A 26,993-nucleotide genomic window follows, 5' to 3' on the forward strand; every position below is an offset into this window, starting at 1 on the left:
ATGAAGCAAATAAATAGATGAGCCAGGATTCAAGCCCAGATCTGTTCAACTTAGCTAGCCCATGCACTCTGCATCATATTATGCCTGGGAATGTCTCATGGCAAAGGCCACAGTATTTGAATACAGTGAAGACATTCTGTGCGTACCCACATGGCAAAGGCTGCAGAAGAATGCTGTTTGAGGAGAAAGGCATCTCAGTTAGCCAGATCAGATCAGAATATAAAACTGAAGGAGGTAAAGTTGAGTCAATACAGGGAGTTTGGCTAACAGGAGGCCTTGAGCCAGTTAGAGGAGTTGGGACTTGATTACTGTCTAAATCCCGTCATAAATCTGTGAAAAAGTTGATCAGTCTCTATGCAATTATGAAGCTCTTCTTTTTTTAACTTAATTCTTTAGGCTGAAAGGAACATTCCTTTACTCAAGTGAAGGCTGAACATATGCTTTTCTACACTCCTCAAATTTGTCTTAATCCTCTGAGTCCACGTGAGGAGTGGCATTCACGTTCCCATATATTAATAGGGTTGTGAAAGAAAAAACCAACCAAACTCTTATCTGTGGTTAGAGCATTGCAACAACTTTACTCAAGTGAGATCCTCCAGCAGGCCTATTAAATCAACACAGCTGCTCACCATTAGTTACCCCCTCTCATTTGGCTCTTTGCCTGAACCACCTCATCAATGAGCTATGAGCCACCATACCTGGCACTCTCATGTTGCACCCAGTCATGTGAAGAATGTTATCAAAAACATTTAAGATAAATAAAGTGTATGCATGTGTATGAGAATGTGTACATAAACATGCATGTTCGTATATACATGATTAACATGTGTTCAAGAAACAAGTGCAACTAGGGATTCTCTCCGATTAAAAATGGAAACATTATTTACACAAAAATTCACCTAATTATTTTGTTGTCCTAAAGATAATACTCTCTTTAAAAAATGCATAATCTTTTCCTCAAATTTTTACTTTGGCATATATTATTTACTCCACACACAATATAAAACAGAAAATATACTAGCAAAAATGAACAGTAAAAGGACAGAGTATGAAGTTTTAGGGAAATTGTCATTAACATTGAAAATGATTTATTATTCCCTGTGATAAGTTCATAGTCAATTATTTCCCATACTTTCAGAAAAAAAAAATATGCTTACTAATTTGAAAGAAACTGCATGGAAGATTAAAATGGACATTTTAAAATCCTTTGAAAGTTTCCAGTCTTCTCAACAGGAAAACAAACCAGAAATTACTGATAAACTGAATCATCAATTGAAAGCTGAGAAGTGTAATTACTCAAGACACGTTCTCCTTTCCTGGCCTGTAGAGTCCCAGTGGTTCCATTATATGACACTTTTCAGCAGTTTTAGCTGGTTTGTAGCACAATCTCCCCAAAGAAATATGAAGGGTAACTTACAAAAGGAACTTTTATTTTTAATATGGATTGATTTTTTTTTTTTTAAGGCAGCTCCAAGCAGCCCACTGTATCAAACAGAAACCATCACACCAATCCCAACACATCAGGGAGTAGTTTTAGCACGTGAGGTTTGTTGTTTCTAGCAGGTATCCATGTAGCCAGAGAGGTCACCACTCAGCAAGGTGCTTTCTTTCTGGTGTATAATAAAAGAAATCACTAGGAATAAGGGGGGAAATGGGCTTGGGAAACAGGAGAGGACCTTGTCAATCTCCAAGATGCTAGAAAATGATTGTGGAAGTCTTTTGTTAGGGTATCCTATAATGGTATTGCTGCTCCTCTCCTGTGGACGCGAACAGCAAGCAACTAGCCTAAGATGGTGAGGGTGACAGAGAATTAGACAAATTGTGAAAAGGCCCTGGAAAGGACATTACTGGTGTTTGGAATCATAAAGGCCAAAATTGTATTATTATTTACCTTCAACAGCAGTGTCCTTATAAACAGGATTTCTTGGGGGGGGGGGGCAAAGACATATACAATGTTTATTATGAGTGTATATGTATAAAATATTTTACAAAGGGGGGGGGGGGAAAGGCCCTGCAGAACTATTCTTGTATATTCTATGGGTCATACACTGATTTTTTTTTAATATTAAGAATTTATACTACTTCCAAGAGAAGGACATTCAGCTTGCTCCCAATCCTTTTTATTTTAAACATATGAAACAAAGAGAAGGTTAGAGTTGCTCTAGAAATAATTCTGATGCATATAACAGAGCTATAAAAAGAACAACAGAAAGAGATGGATCGATTGTGAGGTTTCAAGATAACTAGTAGGATTGTAAGATCATATGGCAGCGTCCTTGGTATTATCCACGAGGCAAGATAACAGAATATCCCTGAATCTTGAATTTTAGGAAACTACATTGTAAGTGCTAAAGATTTTAACCACACAAGTCAGTCTCAGTGCATACCTTTCTCAATCCTCCCACAGACATTTAAATGAAAGGAGAATCCTTTACCAATGTTTATAGAGGTGCCAGAATCCAGGTTTTATTGTTTAATAAAGACAAGTGTATTTTTGAGTAAGGTAAAACAATATGTTATTAATTAATTATATCCTTTTTCCCCTTGATATTTTCTCTAAATTGGTTGTTACGGACGATCAAAATTCATGACTTACCAGGAAGTTAGTTAGCTGTTCTTTCAGATAATGACATTAAAGGCAAAAGCAATGTGGTTGCAATAATAATCATTGAGTGTTTGTCTAATGATGTAGATAGTCACCTACAATGTGCCAGGCACTGTACTCAAGCCACTGTACTTGGGGAGCTGGGACAGAAGGTGTTACAGAAAGGAGCTAGTCCTGGCCCTCACAGATTCCAGATTAGTGGAGGAGATAAACATGGACATAAATAATTATGATTCAATTGGATAAGTAGTCATAGAGCTGGTCATAATGGCTCACAGTAACCAGGAATACTGTATGTGCAGGAAATGCTTATTAAATGCTTATTGAATGAATGAAGTGGCCTTCTGCCTGCCCAACCTGCAACCTGAACACTATTCTGATATTCCTGTCCTCTCTTGATTGGGTTCAATTTATAGCCCATTTGACCTGTGACCCTTGCCAGATTTTTGGCGTATCTCCCAGACCTAATCCATTCCAGCCACTAATACTCTGTTGTACCAAAGTATCCAGAATTATTTCTCCTGGGGAGAGCCAAACCAAAGCTGTTCCTAGTAACAATGAAATATTTCAGATACCATATCAACTCTTTTTCATATGTTGGGAAGCAGTGCAATCTTATTATTAGACAATTAGAAGAGCCCTGAGTTTGGATTAGGAGACCAACCCATGGTGTGACTCCAGGCAAGCCATTTCACGAAAATCTATCTGAGTTATATATCACCACTGTATTTATCTGGGTTGACAAGGCTCTTTCTTCCCATGAACTTATGTTGCATTTAGGATAAGAAACCATGAGGTAGATTCCTGAGCCTTTGTTATTGCCCCATGAGCCAAACAGCTAGGCTTCCTACAGGTATAACTCACAAAGAAATACAGATTTTTCTTTGCTCATGAAAACAAAATTTTTATTAAAACAGTTAAATGAAAATGTTAAAAAAAAAAACACACACACAGTTTCAAAGCTTACAGTAATTCTCTGATATACAGAAATGTAGACTGAAGACCTTGGCGATTGTTCCTCACCTCTAGAAAACTCACCTGAGATGAACTCTTGTTGGTTTGCAAAGGTAAAATGAAGATTTTATGCTGAGAAGTAGCCTCACATAATTTAAAATAACCCACATTTGGGAGAGGGATTAAATGTTTTACAATAGGAAATTAGTTAGATACATTATGGAACATCTATTGATGAAATATTAGAAGTCACAAAATTATGTCAAGTTTTCAACATTAAATAGATTATGGAAATCCAAAAACAAAAACAAAAACATAGGAACTCTATAGAAAAGACACACAACAGAGGGCAAGACTTAACACCACCATAGATAATTTGGAGCTGGAAAATCTCCTAATTGAGGCTCAGAAACAATGGCCCAGAGTGGCTTAGTCAGTTCACCAAGGCTGGCAGAGCCAGTCCTGGGGGGAGCTGGGAGGGACGCCTGACTTCCACTCTCCTATTTGAGTCTTTCTCCACTGAACACATCTACACTTAACTCTTTAAAGCCCACCGAGGGTTCTCTTTACACTTGAGTAAGATAGTAGGGTGCTTCCTTACGTTCACCTTGAATCTCTTCACTCTAAGTCTGTATACAACTTTGGGAATTTTCAGGATACTTTAAGCCCTTGCACGAGACTCCAGATTTTAACTTGCTCTCAAGACAGTTCTATGCCTTCTACTCATGATTTCTTCAGAACCACCCCAGTTGCCTACATATGCTCCCTGCTCTTTGTCCTTATTTCCGAGATAGGGACAAAGCAAAAAAAATAAATAAATAAATAAAAATAAAAAGATATAATAATATTTGGTCATACAACTCTAATTGTGTGAAGCAAATAGGGGAGATTTTATTTCTTTTCCACCTGTATTAATTCACCCCCAACTTCTCCATGCTCTTGCTTTTTGATACTTTCAAATGTAGACATACTCATTAAGCTTTTGTTACTTGAAGAGAAATTTATTCAGCACCTATTATGTGCCAGGCAGGGATGCTGGACACTGGATATACTGTACAACCACACCAAAGTTGCCCTCATGGAGCTGACAGTCTGAAGGAACTAAACAAATCACACCAATACATATGTATGCATGTCTACCCTGTACTAAGCAGTCAAGGAAAACAACAGGGGCTGTGAGAACAAATGTTGTGAGATCCAATTTAAACTGGAGAGAGAAAAAATTACCACTTCCTTCCTGTAGTTTTCTAATTTGTCTTTTGACAAAAACTATACTTTTTAAAAGGGGATGATATGTTTTCTGGGAACAAATCTTTCAGCAAAAATAAAAATCATCTCTCTATTGGCTCAACTTCAGCCTCTATAACATTGATAATCATAACAATCTTCACCCTACTTTTTCATAAGGCACTTTGTGAATAAAATAAGATCATTAATGAGAGGTTGCCTCCAACATTCCCATATTACTTAGAACAACACTAATAGAGTTTACATTTAAACATAGTTTTCAAAAATGATGAGAACAACAGCAATACTTCTGGAAGCATTTTGACAAACTGAAACTTAAACACCATTTCTCACCACAGGTTTTGATGGTAATAATAGATGCCAGCTTTCTAAAAGTGTAACAAAACTTAGTATTTTCAAGAGGACCAGCAAATATGCCCTGTTAGCTCCTGTGCCAGTATTATAAAATCTGCCTTTAATTTTGCTTAACAGTAATAAAAGCTTATCGCGCAGCCAAATCCCTACAGCAATGCTCTCAAAGGTTCTGCATGTGGAAGCCTGCTGCCTTTCAGCTTCCCCGTTAAACACCTGTTCTGGGCTTGGGCCATGCTCTGGTTTCTTACTCAGGTGGAGAGTCTCGCTTAAGGGGACAGGCAAGTATTTTTGCTGTCACCAAAGACAGCTAATTTGGAAAACCTAATCTTGCAAAGAGGCCAAATTTCAGTTCTCAGAGTGTTGGGTTTAAGATAGAAGGGACTCCGCCCAGAAATGCAACCTGAATACTTCCCTATTTGCCTCTCTCTTGTCTTTGCTGAGAATCCCCTCAATAACTGACATGTTGTATAAATTTCAAGCAACCAGGTCTACAGTGTGCAGCAACTCCTGACAAGCAGTTGCCTTATGGTTTATTTCAGTTAATTCAAACACAATTTATAAGTTGAGAAATTAGTTATGGGGATTGAAGCAAAGAGGAATTTTACAGGTATGAATTCATAGCTATTTCTGATCCAAATATTTCCAAAGAAAGTCCATGCTAAGCAAATACCATCTCCCAACTCTTAAGGCCCCAGCATCTCTTCATGAAAAAGAAGATGCATTTTACAGGCTATAATCTTGCAATTTCTTTTAACCCTCAGGATGAATCTTTGCTTGTCCTCCTTTCAAAAGCACTACACCAGAATAAAAAACAACTTTCATTCAATAGTTGTTCTGATAATAAAGGGCTGGCAATGCCAGTCAGTGATTTCATTTCAAAACCATGACTTAAAATGCACAGCGGTGTCAGTTGCTGGTGGTCATCTTCATGCTGATCAGAAACAAAAGTAGCGACTCTCTGTCCCAGAAGGATTTTGACGTGAAAAAGGGAATTCTGCACAAAGAGCATTAGCTTGGAGGATTTTGCCATTAAATTTTTGGACAAAGAGCAAATAATTTCTGCTTACTTGGTCATAATCACTATTGCACAAATGGGGAAATGCAAGGTCAAGAGGTTATACATGATTCTTACAGTCCCAAAGAAATTCTGCTGGAGGATTAGCCCTGAGAACAATTACTACTGACACCATGGTGGACTGCTGGCTCTTCATTTATGCAAACAATATTTATTGAGCACCTAATATGTTTCAGCAACTCTGGATAATCAGTGAGCCAAACAAAGATCCTTGTCTTCATAGAGCTTACATTCTAGTGGTTGTCAGGAATGTTTATATGCTTTTTGGTTAAGTTTGTCTCCATGAAATGCTTCACTGCTCTTTTGGTTCTACTCTATTGGAAAATAAAGCCAACATAACTGCAACTAAAACAAAACATTTATATGCGCATGTACATAAGAATTAGAATAAAACTGGGAGTGTTAAGAGCCTCCCAAGATTAATCAGGAAGGCCACTGGATTCAGTGAACCTTGAGCTTGCTTTAAAGAAGAGAACATATTAAATGTGAGAGAAAGAGGGGGAAATGTCCTGGCTGGAAAAAGCAAGAGAAAGGGCACACAGAATGTGAAAAGCATGTAATTCCAAGAGACAAAGGAAACTATGTAACATTAAAGCTGGAATTCAAAAATAATCTGTAGAATTTTAGTTACCCTATCATTCTCTTTACAGAAGAATTAATAATAACAAGATGATATGATATAATATATTGAAACATTATAGGATGACCTATACAGGATAACTTATATATAATGACACACAGTATACAAATATGACATATTATACAATGACTTTTCAAATGTGCTTTCCAAAAGAGCAGCCATAAGTGAAACCATAGATTAAGATCAAATCCTAGCAGCCGAAATCTTTTCTAAAAGAGGTAACAAATATTTGGTGTCCTCTTTGGCAATTATAATTTATCTTTTCATTATTTATCTCAGTTATTAAGCTGAAAAAGATTTAATGTGTGATACAAAGGTTTAAGATGTGAAATATATTTTTTATAAGGCAAATACAAAGGATGTTTTGATAAAATATATTTAGGAGTAATGTCACCAGTAACTAGGAGGACACTCTAAAAATGGTGATCTGTTGAATGTATCTTTAGAGACCACTGTGTTTTATTTAAGATGGCCCACTTGCCCTAGTGATTATGGAAGTGTTTAAAGAAATACCAATGGACACATAAAAATTACAGCTAATACATAAAACAACCATCACTCAGAACCATCAGAAATATAGTTGAATGGGAGTCTGACAACTACATTATTAAACAGATCATATCCATCCAGACTGGTAGGAGGGGTGGAGATGCACAGCAGGCTGGTCCCACATCCACGGTAGTGGATAAAAATTTCTTGAGGGATATCTCAGGAGCAAAACGTCCTAGGCCCCCACCTCAAAGTTCCAGTGCCAAGAAAACAAGTCCTCATAACTTCTGACTCCCAAAACCAGCAGGATTGAATCAGTAGAAGAAATTTCTTGAGTCCCAAGCAGCTCCCCTTAAAGAATCCACATACATATTTACACAGACTCTCTCCCTCTGAGCTCCAGCACTAGGGTAGCAACTTGAAAGGTACCAGTGGCAGACAGGGAGGAACTGAAGTGTCTGGCATCAAGGCAGGACCTGGGGAACAGCTTTCTCTCAGACAGAGCAGATGAAGCCAAGAATCAAATCAATGATTTGGAATGCAAGGAAGCAAAAACAACCAATCAGAACAACAAGAGGAAAAGAATTTTTTTTTTAAATAAAGATAGTAGAAACAGCCTCTGGGACAACTTCAAGAGCTCCAACATTCATGTCATAGGGTGTCAGAAGGAGAAGAGAAAGAACAAGAAATTAGAAATCTATTTGGAAAAAATAATAAAGAAAACTTCCCTAATTTGGTGAAAGAAATAGATATACAAGTCCAGGAAGCACAGAGTCCAAACAAGATGGATGCAAAGAGGCCCACTCAAAGACACGTCATAACTAAAATGCCAAAGGTTAAAAAGAAAAGAAGTTAGTTACCTACAGGAGAGTTCCCATAAGATGGTTAGCTAATTTCTTAAAAGACACTTTGCAAGTTAGAAGAAATTGTCAAGAAATATTCAAAGTCATGAAAAATAGGGATCTACAGCCAAGATTGTTCTACCCAGTAAAGCTGTCATTTAGAATCAAAGGCAGATAAAGAGATCCCAGACAAGAAAAAATAAATGAGTTTATCATCACCAAACCATTATTATATGAAATGTTAAAGGGACTTATACAAGAAAAATAAGATCAAAACTATAAACAATAAAATGGCAATCAATGTATATCTATCAACAATTGAATCTAAAAGACAAACTAAGCAATCAAGAAGAACAGAGACAGAATCATGGATATGGAGAGCATTTTGATGGTTGCCATATTTTCGAGGGGGCGTGGGTAAAGAGGTGAGGGGATTAAGAAATACAAATAGGTAGTTATAGAATAGCCATGGGGATGTAAAGTACAGTGTGGGAAATGGAGTAGCCAAAGAACTTATACACATGACCCATGGACATGAAAAATGGTGGGGGGATTGCCTAAGGAAGTGGGGAGTGGGGAGTGGAGGGGGTAAAGGGGGAAAATTTGAATAATTATAATAGCATAATTAATAAAATATAATTTTTTAGAAAGTACCAATGATTCCCAGCATTTCTAATATGCAAATTCTTTTTAATACTAAAAAATATTATCACCCCAAATAGTAGTTATTATTTTATTATTCACGATGGAGACAATACTTGGTGCTTGTGCATATTCCAGAGACCCCACAATTCTGAGGTACAGATGTGAAGCTTCACTTTTCTTTTTTTTTTTTTTTTTTTAATGAGTATGGAATTTTTTTTTTCAGATTTAATGTGTTTTATTGATTAAAATATTACATTTGTGCCACTTTCCCTTCCCTCTGCTCCCCTCCACCCGGTGGCCCCCCTCCCTCCAGTTGTCCCCCCCTTTTAGATTATGTCCATTAGTTGTGCATACAGTTCCTCCCAACCTCTCTCCGTCTATTCCATTCCCTCCTACGTTGATCCCCAATTCCTATATCATCTCCCTCCCTTTCCCCATTCCCCCTCCCTGTTGACCTCCCCCCAATATGCTTCCCGTACCCACAGTTCCTTTTCCACTCTCGTTGCCTATTTAGTTTGCCTTTGTTTCATCTCCCTAGCTTCTGTTTTTTAAACCAGTCCCTTTAACATCTCATATAACAGTGGTTTGGATCTAATGAACTCTTTCAGTTTTATTTTGTCCTGGAAACACTTTCTCTGTCCTTCTATTCTGAATGACAATTTTGCTGGATAGAGTATTCGTGGTTGTAGGTTTTGGATTTTCATTACTTTGAATATTTCTTGCCAGTCCCTTCTTGCCTGTAGGGTTTCCCTTGAGAAGTCAGCTGATAGTCTAATTGGGACCCCTTTGTACATAATTCTTTTCTTCTCTCTTGCTGCTTTTAAGATTCTCTCTTTATCTTTAATTTTTGACATTTTGATTATAATGTGTCTTGGAGTGGTTCTCCCTGGGTCCAGTCTCTTGGGAACTCTCCTTGCTTCCTGGACCTGCAAGTCTATTCCCTTTCCCAAGTCTGGGAAGTTCTCCTTTATTATATTTTCACTCAATTTTTCAAGTTCTAGTTCATCTTCCTCATTCTCTGGCAAACCAATGATTCTTATGTTGGGCCTTTTATAGCTGTCCCAGAGGTTTCTGATCCTCTCATTGTTGCTTGCCATTTCCTCTCGCTGCATTGGTTGACTGCTTGTTCCTTCTCCATATTCCAGTTTGTTGATATGGACTCTGGATTCCTCACCATCTGTCTCGTATGTGGTTTTGTTCCTTTCGTTATGAAAGTTTTTCGCTTCTTTCTTATCTTTTTCCTGCTCTTTTGTGAATTCTGTAAGCCACCTGATAACAATGGCTCAGAACTGAGCCTCTGACAGGTTTCTTATCTGCTCATCTGTCAGGTTCTCTATCTGCTGCCTGGTGAGCTGTGTCACCGGGATTTCTATAGTTGTCTGCCTCATTTTGACAGATGTGTTTTGTTTTCTTGGGCCGGCTGTCGGGGGCAGTGCCTGTGTACGCGTCACAAGTCAGCGACCGGCGCCTGTCCGCGACCTATTTCGCAGCCCTGTGGTGCTTTCTTTGGGGGCGGGGGTCCAAGATGGATTCACACAGTTATTCAGCTAGGAGACCGGGATCCGTCCTCCCGCCCCCCTGGGCCTCACTGTTCAAGGCGATGCGGTGGCCGCTCTCCCCAGCGCCGGGGTCGCGCACTGCCAGGGGCTTGACTGCCGCCGGGATTTTTCGCCGCCCCGCCGCTCCGCAAACAGCTTTGCCCTCTTTAACTCTTACCTGCCCAAATGGCACCGCTGGTTTATAACTTCATATGTTGGACTTCCGTGTAGTTTTATTTTCTGGAATTTCTAGTTATCCTTTGTTTTGAAGTAGTTGTATTCCTCTCTAGTTGTAGAGGGAGACCTAGCGTGTCCGTCTAAGCCTCCATCTTGGTCGGAAGTCCGAAGCTTCACTTTTCTGATGATGGCGTCTTACCCATCCCACCTTTTTGGTGATCACATTAGCATAATGGCACAGCCAGCTTAAACTCTCCTGCATTTATCCTGACACTTGAGGTACTCAAAGTAAAGTTTCATTGACTAATAAATTTGATCTCCTTACCCCCGATTATATTAGCATCTGTTGAATAAAATACAAGAGAATATATTTTGACCCAGGTTTTGGCTTTAAAAATAGTGTTAAACAGAAGCCCAGATTGATAGTTTACTTATTCTAAAATACATGTGAAGGACATTTGTGTTTTCCATGAGTATATATTTCCAATTGGTTTTTACAAGGTTATCTCAACTGTAGAAAAAGTCACATCTTTATACAGATTCTTCAGAAAGGCTTCAATGCTATCCAACCAGACTTTCATTGGTATTTCCAGTTACTTCCTAGAAGGCAGAGCAATGCATGAAATGCCAATCAATGATTAAAAGAATGTGCATGTTTGATTCTGTAGCTCTGCTTCTCTCTCTAATAGGTCTCACTGTGCTCACTCTCTTCATTGTAGAAGGCGGTGCTGAATGCTGGGTAAGGCAAAGACTGTGGCCTGACTCCCAGAACTTCACTATTTATGCGTATAATGCACACCCTCTCCTGCCACCAACAGCTTTTCAAATGGCACAAGAATGAAGTGAGTTTGAAGATCTTTCCATCCCTGCTGCCCACAGTATACATCTCCCCTGACTGGTGGGATGGAGGCTGAGGATTTCCACCTCTAGCCTCATCATTCCTGGCTCTCTACCTGAAACGCAGACGAAGACTCATCATGGTGGGAGGAAGGATTTACCTGCCTAACCCCTCCCAAACCTCCCATGATAATTTGAAAATAGAAAAGTCTAATACAAAATTTTTTAGGAAATAAACAACAATACAAGTGATGACCCATCTTATCAGCACTTAATTCTAAATGCAAGGCAAGCACTGTTGCACTGAATCCCCAAATTATTTTCATGGTTTTCACTTTGCAATTGTTGCAGATGAACAACTCTGTTCACACCAGTGAGCACCTCCTAGTCCCGGCTTTTTGGATCACGAGGGTGCAAAAGAACAAGTGATCGGGCAGGCTGGGTTACTTCCAGTGGGAAACTGTTGTCTCCCCTTAATTACATTGGTCTGACCTCACCACCCTACCTTACTACAAAACTGTGTTAGTTGAAGAGAAAAGGAGTCTGGGGTAGTATCCCAAGTGAAGTAAAGGGGCTGTTCAAAACTTCTCCAAAATGCAAGGGAAGCAGAGTGATGAAGAATCATCTCCTTAAGACAGGAGAACCAGCCACGGCCCCACGTCACAAATTTGGTTTAAATGAGGCTTTGGAAGCCATAGCACTCATGGGAAAACTATGAGTTTAACACAATGCCCAGCCTAGTGCTCATTTTTATGTTAAGTTCAACTGTGAAAATTTTTAAAAATTTTATTGCACTTTTTTCCATTACCATTTATTTTCCTGTGCACCTTCCCCCTGTAATCGCCACTCTGTTGTCCATGTCCTTTTTCCTTTTTTCCTTTTCACTCAATTTTTCCACTGCCTAACTGCCCCCAATAGCTGTCAATCTGCTCTCTATCTATGACTGTTTCTATTTTGCTTATTAGTTCAGTTTGTTTATTAGATTCCACATATGAGTGAAATTATGTGGTATTTGTCTTTCTCTGACTGGTTTATTCACTTAACATAATGTTCTCCGGGTCCATTCATACTTTCACAAAGGGTAAAACATTTTTATTTTTTATGGCTAAGTAGTATTCCATTGTATAAGTGTCCCACAGTTGTTTTATCCACTTATCTACCGATGGACACTTGGACAACTGGAACATTTTTTATATTGTTTATCCTGATCCCTTTTGTGTTGGTGAAGAGAATTCACCATGAACAGGCCAGGATCTGTGGTGCTGTTTAGATATCCTTTGAGAAAGATCTGGAAATTACACTTAATTTCCCTTCTCCCCCTCCCACATACTTAACTAAGTTTTAATTTTTAGAAAGGCACATCCAGCCCTGGCCAAGAAACTCAATTCGTTAGTGTCATCCCCACCACTCCAGGCTTGTGGGTTCAATTTCTGGTTAGGGAACATACAAAAATCAACTAATGAATGCATAAATATGTAGGAAAACAAATCAATGTCACGCTCTCTCTCTCCCCCACCCCCCTCTCTCAAATCAATAATTTTTTTAAAGGCACATCCATGACTTTCCTCCTGCCCCAGGACATCCCTGAAAGAAGTGGCTATACCTCAAGAGAGGCTCCTTGGTGATGCATTAACTCAGGGACCAGCATTACATGTTTTGTTCTTTTCAGGTCTCTTCAGAATAGGGCTGTTCATCCAGCCCCTGGAATTTTTGTACTGCCACTGACTGCCAAGCAACCTCAGCCTCACTCTGTGAACTGGGAAAGGACCGCATGCTTCTATCACAGAGCATCAGGCCATGGGCAGCTGCTGTGTAAATGTCCCTGCCACAGCACTTGTCCCATTAAACAGAGTGAGGAAAGAGACACCGTAGCCTCACACAGAGTTTCTACACAATTCAACAGAGACCCACAACCCATGCGGAGGTGGGAGGGCGAAGGCTGAAGAAAGATTAGGTATATTACCATGCCCCCTGGAGAGACCCAACCAGAACACCGAGGATTGTGCATTCTCAGCCAGATCTTCAGGCTGGTTTCTTTCTTTTTTATTCTTTTTTAAGTATATTATATTGATTATGTTGTTACAGTAGTTCCAATTTTTTCCCCTTTGCTCCCCTCTGTCCAGTACCACCCTTCCCTCCAGCAAACCCACCCCTCTTAGTTCATGCCCATGGGTCCTGCATGTAAGTTCTTTGGCTACACCCTTTCCTATATTATTTTTAACATCCCCCCATCTATTTTGTACCAACCGATTATGCTTCTTAGTCCCTACACCATTTCGCCATTTCTCCCCCTTCCCCTTCCTAGCTGATAACCCTCCAAATGATCCCCATACCTATAATTCTCTTCCTATTCTGGTTTGTTTAGTTGGATTTTGTTTTTATTTTTTAGATTCAGTTGTTGATAGTTGTGAGTTTGTTGTTATTTTAGTGTTCATAGTTTTGATCTTCTTTTTCTTAAGTAAATCCCTTTGACATTTCATATAATAATGGCTTGGTGATGATGAACTCCTTTAGCTTCACCTTGTCTGGGAAGCACTTCATCGGCCCTTCCATTCCAAATGATAGCTTTGCTGGATAGAGTAATCTTGGTTGTAGGTTGCTTTTCATCATATTGAATACTGCTTGCCAGTCCCTTCCTGCCTGCAAAGTGTCCTCTGAGAAATCAGCTGATAGTCCTATAGGCACCCCCCTGTAGGCAACTCTCTACCTCTCTCTTGCTGTCCCCAGGACTCTCCCTTTATATTTCACCTTTGACATCTCAATCATGATGCATCCTGGTGTGGTCTCCTCTGGGTCCAGCTCACCCAGGACCCTCCATGCTTCCTGGACCTGTGTGTCCATCTCCTCTCCTTCACAAAATTTGGGAAGTTTTTCTCATTTATTCCAATTCTTGCTTCCTCATTCTGCACTGGTTGACTGTTTTTTTCTTTCTTATGTTCCAAATCATTGATCTGAACCCCGGTTTCCTTCCCTTCACCATTGGTTTTGTGTGGATTTTCCATCGTTTCACTTAGCATAGCCCTCACTTCTTCTTTTATGTGTTTGCCATATTCAAGCATATCTGTCAAGCCTGTGAGCATCTTTATCACCAGTGTTTTGAATTCTGCATCTCTTAGGTTGTCTATCTCTTCATGTGTTAGGTTGGTTATCTCCTGGTCTCTTAGTTCTCCCACTAGAACTTTGATCCATTTCCCCTTTTGGGCCATACTTTTCTGTCTCCTCATTCTGACAGGCTCATGTGTTTGTTTGCCTCTGTGTCCCAGGTAGAGCTGTTGCTCCTGTTACATTGTAAGGGGCGGAGCCTTAGGTATTTGTCAGTACAGGGCGACCTGTTTCACCACGTTTTGGTGCTGTATGTGGGGTAGGGGTCTGAGAGGGAGCAATGCCGCCTGCCCGACACTTGCCCCTTTTCCATGCACCTCTCCCACTTCTGCACCAGACTGGTGCCCCTTCTAGCTGCTGCCCTGGCTGTCATTTCCAGAGTGGATGGGTCTGCGGACGTTCTAGGACCGTGGAGGCCCTTTAAACAAGTGGACTCTGCTGAGACGGGCAGTTTATGCCTCCACCCCAACCCCCGCCAGTCTGCATATTCAGAAGCAATGAGGCTTGATTTTCCCTGGCGCTGGGACTGTGGGCTGCTAGGTCCGGCAAGGAGCTGGGAGTGCTCCCCAGGTGCCTCTCCTAACTTTTTAAAATTTTTTACTGAACTTTCTGCCAGCCTGCCGCTTCCTCCACTGCTGCTGCTGCTGCTGCTGCCACCACCACACCTCATCCCCTTCACCCCAGCTCCACCCCTCATACCTGTCTGGATGAGTATTTCTTCTTTATATCTTTGTTTGCTGGACTTCCATGCAGTTTGATTTTCTGCAACTTCTGGTTGTTTCTAGTTTTGAGGTAGTTGTATTCCTTCTTAGTTGTGGAGGGAGACACAGCGTGTCTGTCTACACCTCCATCTTGGCCAGAAGTCCAGGCTGGTTTCTTTAGTCTTGCCTTAACCAAGACTTCCTACTTCCAAGGAAATAAATAAATAAATAATACCAAAGACACAACAGGCTATTATAAAACAACTGTCTTAAGGTTAATTGTCAATCGAATAATAGGACATGTGGGTTGAATTTTCCTTCAAATACACAGGGATTTTACAATTAAATTCTCCTGCAAAATGCATTTTAAATTTAGGTTTGTATTTTTCCCCTATGGTCCAAATATTTGCAACAGAGCAAAGGTCTCAAAACATAGTTGAAAATCTTTAAGAAACTCAAAACTGGGCTTTGCTCTGGCATCCCAATGTTTATAATTCCACTACCATTCTTTATACCATGGCACTGAAGTGATATTCAAAAGTCTTCCTAACTCATTATGTAATTGAATTCATTCATTCATTTTAACTAACTTTTACTGATCATCTACTTTGGGCCAGCTACTATATGCTAAGCTCTTTCTTTCCAGATGTATTAGATGACATGGCATTCTAACAGTATTTTGGTATTGGAATTAGCTCTGAAAAGAGTAAGTCCAAAAAGATGTTCATTAAATACTGTACTAAATTTCATGGTGGTGGAGGTTGTGTTGTTTTGAGAAACTTTCAGAACATATGGTAAAACTATGCCAGATTAGAGGTAAGGAAATAGCTAACATGTGTTTTCTTGCTTCTTAACTATAATCACTCCTGTGAGCTATGACAAGTAAACAGATATCTTTCTGTGGTAAACACAAAGTTGCACCACTCAAACCCCCTTCGGGGAAATGGTCTATACCCAGCTGGGTGGAGTGCGGGGAGCTGACTGACTTCAGCTATAGGGTTCTTTGGGACAAGCTTCAGTGTTGGAGCCAAGGTCTCATTTTACTCCATGGTTGCTTGATCAACAACTAAGCAAGGCAGTGACACCAGGGTGTGAACCAGTAGAGCACAGGACTCTTCTAATGAGAAATCTCTGCTCCAGAGCTCCCTGTTCGGGAGACCTTGTCAGGCCTACAGCACAGACTCATGGGTCCCCTTGCCTACTCCTATTTCTGCCCTTGCTTCTCCCAGGTGTAACTCAGAGCTGGCCACCTGGAGAACTAGAACCCAGCCTGCAGCACTTCTTGACAACAAAGGGACTGATCGTAAGGTTGAAACTAATGAAAGTCTTCATTTAAGAACATGTCATCCCCTACACGGTAAGTACTACTTTTCTATGTTGGAAAATGAACAATAGATATCTAGACATCTGCTACCTGTTTGACAGGTTTCTTCCTTTTTCATTTCTCTGACATGGAAATTTCAGGACAGGCATTCCAAAAATCCAACACTAAAATAACCCAACAACAATGACCACATGGGCATCTTAATAGAGCATAAAAATCAGATAAACCTCTGTATTATTTTCCACATTTTATGGTTTGCAGAAGAAAGAGGGAAAGAGAAGGGAGGATGTAAGGAGGGAGGGAGGGAACACACAGGTGGCCAGGGATACAAATAACCTGTATTTTTCTTATTAATTCAACTGTCATCTATGGCACTCAGATCAATTATTTTTCTTTTAATGTCATAATTTCTTAAAAGTGAAAAAAATCTGAATGCTAATTATAACATTTAGCAAGATAGTTAAACTTTTTGGCCTTCCTAAAACAGGTATTTTATACATGTAAGATTTCTTAAAATATTAAACATGAGATTAGGCCTTTTAAAATTGTCCTTTAATGTCATCTTGAAGTCATGAAATATATACTAATCACACTTACATAATTCTGACTTTCTTGTTTGAATTATTCAGGTATAGTAGCAGTTTGTGAAAAACCATTTCACTGATAGCATTATGCACAATACTTCCTTATCCACATGCAAATGATAAAAACAATAAGTTACCGACATTTCTTTCTTTTTTGTTCTTTACTTTCCCTTACATCAGTGATTTTTCTTAACCTTTGCATACTAGAATCATCTTGAGAGGAGGGGAGGCATCTTAAAAAGTATACAGGTATCTTATAAAACACTTCAATAAACATTTCTCCAGAAAAGATATACAAATGGCCAATAGGTACATGAATAGATGCTCATTAGTCATTAGGGAAATCTATATGAAAACCACAGTGAAGTATCACTGTACAACTTTATACCCATAGAATATCTGTAATTTTTTTAAAAGGAAAATAATAGGTGCTGGCAAAGATGTGGAGAACTTGGAAGCCTGGTATATTGCTGGTAAATTGCAAAATGGTTTAATGCTGTGGGTAACAGTTTTCAGGTTCCTCAAAAAGTTAAGCATAGAATTACCATATGATTCAACAATTCCACTCTTAAGTATATAAGCAAAAGAATTAAAAACAGGTATTCAAACAAATGCATGTACCTACATGCTCATAAAAGTACTATTCACAATATCCAAATGGTGAAAAATTAACAGATGAATAGATATTCCTACAATGGAGTATTATTTAGCTGTAAAGAAGAATGAAGTACTGATACATGCTACAACATAGATGAACCCCCAAAACTTTATGCTAAGCAAAAGTAGCCAGACATCAAGGGCCATACATTGATTGTATGACTCCATTTATACACAATAGGTAAATCCATAGAAACAAAGTGTATATTGATGGTTCCCTGGGCTAGGGAGAGGAAGAGAATGAAAATCACCTGTCTAATGAGAATGGGGCTTTCTTTGGAGTAATGAAATGTTTAGGAACTAGATGAAGGTGGTGGTTATACAACATTGTGAATATACTAAGTGCAATGAATTGTTTACTTGAATGGTTAATTTTATGTTATGTAAATTTCACCTTACTTTTGAGTGAATCAAAATATCTTGGAGCCCAGGATTCAGTAGTTTTTAAAGTTTCCACAGGTGATTTTATTGTGCAGCAAGGACTGAACTTGGACCTGTAGTTGTATCTTTATGAAGATAACTAGCTATATAGTAAAAAATCTAAATAACTTTGCCTTTGAAAGTTACTTTTTTTGGTTATTTATTCAAAAAATTAACAAAGTATCGACAATGTGCATTGCATCATCTGTTACTTGGCATAAATATCTTAAAAGAAAGGCAAAGAAACTCATTTTTATTGCGAGCCCTTAGCAAACACAAGAGCTTTATCAGACATTATCTCAATGATTCCCACAGTTGTTTGGGAGGTAGACACTGGACGCTCTTTACCCATCAGGGAAAGGAGGCTCAAAGGAGTTACATAATTTGATTAGGGTTAACCATCTGCTGAGGAGCAAAGCCAGGATCATGTTCAGCTTTTAAGCGTGTAACTGGCATCCTGAGATTCCTGACAAAAAGGAGGTGTCAACCTAATCAGGGAATTGGGCAAATCCACATGAACAGTGGGTGACAGCAGAAGTTTTGGATCAGGGATAGACCTAGACTCAGAACCCAGCTCTTTGTCAGCCACATGGCAGGAGCAAGCTAAGTAACACAGGTTTCCTCATCTGCCCAAGGTAGTAGGATTCCTACCTCCTATAGTTACTGTAAGGATTACTTGAGAGAATGTCGCAAAGCATATTGGCATAGTGCACACCCCAAATAAGCACTCAATAAATGATACCTCTTATTTTGTTCTTATTTTATTTTCACTTAGCGTCGGCCTGCGAGCTAAGTGTCGCTGGTTCAATCTTCCAGTCAGGGCACATCAGAGAAGGAAAACTCTGACTCCAAAAAACCTCCGCTGCCTTGCGGCATACCTCTTCAGGGGAAAGGCTAAGGGAGTAAACCCCGACAGAAAATCCGGAGCCGGAGTCCCTAAGGCGGTTTGACGTTGTAGTCAACACCGGCAACTCCTGCGGCGCACCTGAAGCCAAGCTGTATTGACTCCGTCTTTCCCTTGGACCCTTCAGCTGCAAAGAGAGGGGGAGTCTGCTGCATGGGCAACAGCAGACCCTCCATATCACCCTGCCCAGGCTCTGTAGCTTCAGCTTCACTGGAGAGGACACTCCAGCGTCATCGCAAGATGTCGATTCAACTCGGGAGGAGACAGATACCGTGTCACTCCCGAGTCGGACTGCACAGCCATTCTCGGCGGTGCAGATAGACTCTTAAGAAGCTACACCATCGTCTCTCGAGACGGACGGCTGCCGACTGTGTGACTAAGAAAGGGAGAATTCTGATCCACTAGCCACCCCTTTCTGTACTCAGCAGTAAATTTCACCAGTCCTGGAACCCCAACCATGCCACTTCTCTTCTCTGTGCAGCCTGATACTATTGTTCTCTTCTATTGTTCTATGCAAATGCTAATTTTTAAAACACTTTAAAAAGTTTAAATAGAAGAATTACTGGCACAAGTTGATCATTAATTCAACAGACATAGGAACTAAAGAAATGCATCTATTTTAGGGATAAACAAGTTAATTCTAGTCTAATTGTGTTCATTGTATAAGCACACTTTTTTTGGTAATGTGAATGGATAAATTTTACTGTAGAACTCAATTTTTTTTTTTCATGGAAGTTTTTTTTTTTTTTTTTTTTAAGATGTGCTAAAGGACACATTCCAAGAAGCAAGGGAGTAATTATATATTGAGCCTCTCCTGTATGGCCTGACAGAAGTCTGCCATCACTTAAGAAGCCATTACAGCATATACTTAATGTCAGCTTGATCGAATAAAACACTTTCACAGGTTCTCTTTGATTGACACATTTGAAATGACATCAGTTTCCAGCTTTAAAACCTACTGTTATTAGGTCTCTGTTGCTATTTATGTTAGAAATATGTGCATGTGTGTCAAAACAATATATCAACTTTGCTGATTGGCTGCATCTCGATTCTGTTGCCAAGGGTAACAGAACAATTGCTTTTAATCTTTCCTAAATTGCTTCTTGTTGTCTTTTTTTTTCCCCCTAAATACTTGGGGTTTTCAGGGATTTTTTTTTCACTCCAAAGCAAAAATAAAGAAATTGTATGTAGGAAGAAAACAAATACAGTCTGTATGTATTAAAAGGAAAATTCAATTCAAAAGGCATTCTTAGTACATGTATTACTCTGAATTGCTACCTATCATACATACTGTGATAGTACTGATTCTCAAGGCTAAGGTCATTAGGAAAAGACCACCTCTACTCCCAAGTGATGCAGCACCTGATCATTTATTCTTCAGGGGCAAAGTCTTCTCTCTTTTGTCAAAAAAGTGAATTTAGAGATTCTTCTTTGGAAAGCAGTTATGATTAAGAGAGAAAACAATGTCTTGGGGGCTTTGCACAATCTTTCCTGCCTCAATGGGTCATGAGCAACTTGTTATTGATTATGAATCTCAACCCCGGTCTTTGGACTTTTGAAAGATTAAGAAAACTGATGTGCATGCTCACATATGTACATGGTATGCTTATAAATTAACCAGACAGGTTTCTTTTTATAGTCTGTTTTATTTTATGTTAATAGCTCTCAAACTTCACAAGGTACTTATTAGAAAGGTCCTGGACAACACCCTTAGCAATTTTGGTTCCTTTAGGCCTGGTTTGGGGCCCAAGAGTTTGCAATTTAAATGATGATTCTGAGGCAGGTAGGCCAAGGTCCACATATTAAGAAATACTTCTTTGTATATACTTTCCACATACTACAGTCTTCCCTGAAACAGCAAAGGCTCCCATTATGGACAGTCCTTGTGCATCCCTTAGCACTTAAACATGACTCTTTCCCTGCAAAATTAATTAATCAACCATTTAATTAATTATAGACTAAATATCCCCAAATATGCCCTACTTGATATTGTCTTCCATCAGTTTTATTAAAATTTAAGACTTTAAGAGAATGTTAATATTCTTAGAAGTTGCAACACACCTCAAGCAATGATTCACCACATCTCTCGAATGGGTTGGTGATTTTGGTGAGATGAGGGAGGAAGAGAGAAAAAATAAGAAAACTGGATATTAATGTCATCAGTTGAATTGTGTGCACCCCCACCCCCACCCCATTCACATCTTGAAGTCTGAATCCCAGTACCTCAGAGGGTCACTGCAGAAATAATTCATCATTAGGGTGACCTCATTAGGGCGGTCATATGAAAAGGAGAAAAACGCACACAGAGGGAAGATGATGCGAAGACATAGGAAGAACACCATCTATAATCTACAGAGAGAGGACTGGAACTGATCCTTCTCTCACAATCCTCAGAAGAAACACCTTGATTTTGGACTTCTAGCTTTCAGAAATGTGACCTAATAAATTTCTGTTGTTTAAGCCCTCCAGTTTACAGTACTTTGTTAATAGGAGCCCTAGAAAACTAACACACCTGAACTAAAGAGTCAGCAGAAGAAAAATATGGCCAAAATTTAGTATCTCCAAATATTAACTCTTCCTAATTATGCTTTTTCCTCTGTCTATATCTGTCTTTCTTAATAGAGTAAAACTAAATTAATATTCCTGGTTAAATTTCATCCTATAATCCTGGAAACGAGTAAGGGCATTATTATCTAGATGTAACCCCAAAATCATAACTCTTATAAGTTATACATGTTCTAGAGGGCTGATCACTGCCCAGGAATACCACTCAAAGCAGTGTTCTCAGATACTGGTAGCAAGAGTCTCACTTAAGAAATAAAATAAAACAGGTTGTTTAACATTTTGTGAAGGGATGTAAAAGAGAAATCATTGCATCCACTCACTGTGGGAACCAGCTTCTCATGGCAAACATTTCATTTCAGCAAACAGTGAAAGAAATCACTTAGTACTTTCCAGGGCAGCTCCAAGGGAATCAAATTTCTATGAAATTGTTGTTTGCCTTGCCAAGTCTGTCTTTAATGTCGTCTCACCACTGCTTCTACTTTCTACCTAAAGATGCCTGTTATGGTACAACACTTGGCCAAGAGCTGATACGATCTCAGTCACCAAGCTCAGACTGCAATCTATCTGCATAAACCTGCACACAGAGGATTTCAGGAAAAGTTTACTATGGGGAAGAGGGGAAGCAACAAGAAAACAGGGGATTGAGTTCTAGACTTAAAAACAAAAGAGGGTGTAAAGTATGCTATTACAAATTTCACCAGTGAAATAATCAATGTGCAAAGCTCCTTATCTATGACAAAACAAGGCAAAAGCACTGTGTGGCAGACTTGAAGCAACCTGGTAAAAAGAAGAAAACAGTATAATCAGATCAACATGCAAAGAACAACAATTAAAATGTAATAACACTATGTTCTTCATTTATAATGTGAGGACTTGAATGGCAGAGAGGGCCAAGTTATATATGTAATAGAATAGTAAAAATGGCAAGCTTGGAAAAGAAAAAGAGAATTTAAGTCTCATAAAAAGAAGGAAGTGATGAGAGATGAAAAATACACTGAGACATCTGTTTAATTTCATAACTGTAAAGGAGTTTACAGCCTTTTTATTATACCTCCAGATGTAATTTGGTGTGGGGTCAGGAAAACAAGTTAGTTTCTATGTTTCAACACATTTACACCATTGGCTTTATATACATTTATTCCAGCAAGAGATTAATGAAGCCTAGTATTTAAATTTCGTCCACTATTGAAATGCAAAAGAGTAAAAAAGAATTTAACCCTTTCCCACTACTGAATTAATCTTAACCAGTTAAATAGGAGTCTTTTCCCCTTTTCAGCAATTACCTTAAAAAATGAAAACAAAAACAAACACAAAAGAACACCTGGATGCGCTTCCTGTTACAATCAATTTTATTTTGTTGCTCATTATGACTTATTGTAGAACAAGATCTAAATTACTTTCTGTTGAAACAAGAAGCCACCAGCTTCATCTCTCCAATTCTTTGACTTTGTTCCTTTTCTCTACCTGTCAGTCTCTTTCTATTTCTTCCTCTTCCTCTCTCTCATTTGCTTCCCTAAATTGCTTTTGGATTTTAAATTTACCCAAGTTCCCAACATCATGAGAGACAGACAGCACAGGATTGTCCTGAGGATTAAAGGAGATAACTAGGCACAGCCTGCAGTACAATGCTTATACAGCAGTCAGCTCTCAAGAATTACCATTATTCTTTGGAGTTATGCTCCTCCAATTTCTTTCCTCTAATTCTCAAGTGCATCTCCTCAGGTTCAGGTTTTATTAGGACTGCCTGAAGCTTGTCTGGAAGGAGAGGATTTCAAGTCAGTCATATGCCCAGAGAAGATTGGTTGGGTGATCAGAAATCTCAAACATGTAGAAAGGAGCAGCCAGTCAGGGCCAATGCAATGCTGTGTTTACATTGAGGGAAGAGAGGGCAGAGAAGAGGCTGAGCAAAGATTCAGCTAGGCAGAGATGGTAACCAGCTATGAAAGCATAAAACAAAACCTAACCAAAGGTAGTTATAGGTGAACAGAGGCAGGTTTGCAAGTGAAGAACTTGGCATCAGGACCCACTGGTCAGGAAGAGACCACAGAGGATCTGATGGGCTGGGACTTGGTCACTGACTTGAGTGAAGGAGGTAAAGGAGGCCAAGTTGTGAGGTAAAGGTGAAGCCTATTTTAGAAGGGGAGGTATGCCAAAACAGAGTCATTCCAAATGCCACTTTTAAAAGGGTAAGTCGAGGCTTCTTGCAGCTACTTGCTCTGGGCACAAAGGTCTATGCTCATCTTTATTACCTATTGGATGTCTGCTTCTGTGGAGGCGAAGGCTTGGGCATGTTCCAGTCTGGTGTTCTTCAACTCTGCACTAAGTAGGGGCACTTCTGCAGGATGAAACACACTCTTGCAGAGGCTGAGGAAGACAAAGGGTCCTGAGGCACCCGCACCCATGCTCCAGGTGCTGGACAGACAAAAACCACTTCGCTCATTCAGGGCTCACAGTGTCTGTGCATGACTGACTCCTAGTGGGTGTTCAATAAATACTGTTTGGATCTCTAAAGAAATAAGCATTAGTGAGGTCCCTTACAATAATGCTTTCTCTGTCTTTTTCCTCTCCCTTCTTTTGACAAAAATCTAACACAACGTCCAAAGCTTCAGCTCTAGAAAAGATGAGCTCTTTCCAGGCTCCCTTTCTGAATCCCACAGAGGAAGGTGGTGCAGGTGAGAGAATGAGAAGACACTTTGATGTGGGTCAAATCGGGGTTCAAATCCTACTTCCACTTTTTGGAACTTCTCTGAGTTTTGCACTTTTTCACTGACAAGATGAAAATAGGAACTTCCAAGACATCACTCTGGGGGCTAAATGAGATATGTTTAAATTCTTGCTGCAGTCCCTAAAACATAGTGAGTACTCAGTAAATATAACTCTCATCCCTTAATAGCTCTTGTATTTAATTATTTCGCTCTCCCTCCAATATTAAGAATTGTCCCCATTTTTACAGATTATAAAATGCAAGAAAAGAAGAGATTAAGTAAATTGCTCAAATAGATGCATTTCATGATAGAGCCTCAGGAAGTAAAATGGTGAGGCTAATAAAATATATTAGCCTATTGAAGATCATGTCATATGTTAGAAACAAATAGATTCAATCAGGGAGCAAATAGGGTTGCACCAGAAAAACAGAACCAGTCTTACATGGACAGAACACAAGCAAAATAACAAGACTAGCCAAATAGGTTGGTTTAAAATAAATTTATACATTGATTTTACACCTTTCAATAAATTAACCTAAAATGAATCATAGATCTAAATGTAAATTGTGAAAGTATAAAACCTCTGGAAAATAACATAAGAAAAAAATCTAGGTGACTTTGGGTATGGCAATGAGCTTTTAGGTACAACAGAAAAAGCACAGTAGATGGGGGGGGGATGGTAAGTTGGATGTCATTAAAATTTAAAACTTCTGCTCCCCCAAAGATACTGTTAAAAAAAAAATAAAAGACAAACCAAAGTCTCAGAGACAATATTTGCAAACTACGTAGCTGGTAAAGGATTTGTATCCAAAATACACACAGGACTTTTACAACTCAACAGTAAGAAAACAAACAATCCAATTAAAAATGGGCAGAAGACCTAAACAAACACCTCACCAAAGAAGATACGCAGATAGAAAATGAGCATGTGAAAGGGTATTCAACACCATAGACCATAGCAAAATGCATATTAAAACACAAGATAATACTACACACCTAATAGGATGGTAAAACCCACAACAGGACACCATCTAATGCTGGTAAGGATAGGGAGCACCAGTACAGCCACTTTGAAAGACAGTTTGGCAGTGTCTTATAAAAACTAAACCGAGTCTATATGATCCAGCAATCACACCCCTGGGTATTTACCAAATAAGCTAAAAAGTTACATTCATATAAAAACCAGCACATGGATGTTTATAGCAGTTTTTTCATAATTGCCAAAACTTGAAAGCAACATAAATGTCCTTTAATAGGTGACTAGATAAACAAACTGTGGTATTTCTATATATTAAAATATTATTGAGCAATAAAAACAAATGCTCTGTCAAAGCAATGAAAAGACATGGGAGAATCGTAAGTGTGCATTGTTAAGTGGAGGAAGCCAACCTAAAAAGGCTACATACTAAATGATTCCAATTATACAACATTAGGAAAAAAGAAACCTACAGAGACTGGAAAAAAAAAATCAGTAGTTTATAGGATTTGGTAGGGTGGTGAGGGGAGGGATAAAGAGGTAGGGAACAGGGGACTTTTAAGGCAGTGAAACTATTCTGCATGATAATGTAATGATGGATACATGACATTATGTTTTTGGCAAAACCTATAAAACTATACAATGCGAAGAATGAAGCACAATGTAAACTATACATTTTAGTTTATAATAACTATAAGTTGTAACAAATGTACCACACCCATGCAAGACATTAACAATAGGGGAAACTGAGGGAATAGAGGGGTAGTATATGGGACTTCTCTGTACTTGCTGCTTAATTTTTCTGTAAGCCTAAAACTGCATGCCTCCCCACCCCATGAGGTCTATTAATGTAAAAAAAATAAAAATAATAATAATAAAAGTAACCAACCGGAGCCTATAAAGTCTAATTATTTATCTGTTTTTGCGTAATTTTGATCATTCTGCATAATTTTCCTCTGACCTAAGGCCTCTGTATTTCTATTTACACAACCCCTAACTTACACAAATGAGGCCTACACCTCTTTGTACTGCTCCTTTGTTATTTTTTTTTCATTTAACACTCGTTTATTAAGCAATAACTTTGACAGTTGGAGATATGGAAAGAGGCATAAGATCAGGCTTGAGAATCACAGTCTAGCAACAGACACATGTTAACTACAGTGGAACAAGATATGAAGTGTCATAAATAAAGGTAAGAAAAATCTCTTAAAACCAAAATAACAGTATTTTGAACTCTCCAAGGCATTTTGAAACTATATCAAACACCACATTGTCTGCTGTGTTTAGAATTCCCCTAGCTTGCTTTTTGCCAGGGTCTCACATTTAAAATTCCTTTTAAACTTTTCCCTCCTGTTCATATTCTTCAGCCGTTTGCCTCTTCTTCAAGATTGCTAGCTCCTGATGACTTTCCGACTTAGTCACACTACCAGGCCAATATATGTGTGTTCATCCAACATAATCACTGTGATTTTTCCACCTGGAAAAAAAGTAAAAGAGAGAGAGAGAACTAACAGTATCATTAAGAGGCAAGGGGTAGGGATGTTCCCAATATGTGCTCTCAAGGCCATATTTCAAAAGGAGGGTGGTGGGGTCAGAAGTGAAATGGTATGGAGTTTAGAGTTCAGCCATTCCCTTCCCACACACACCCCTC

The sequence above is a fragment of the Furipterus horrens genome, unplaced genomic scaffold (assembly GCF_987537825.1).
Source record: "Furipterus horrens unplaced genomic scaffold, mFurHor1.1.pri manual_scaffold_1, whole genome shotgun sequence".
Lineage (NCBI taxonomy): Eukaryota > Metazoa > Chordata > Mammalia > Chiroptera > Furipteridae > Furipterus > Furipterus horrens.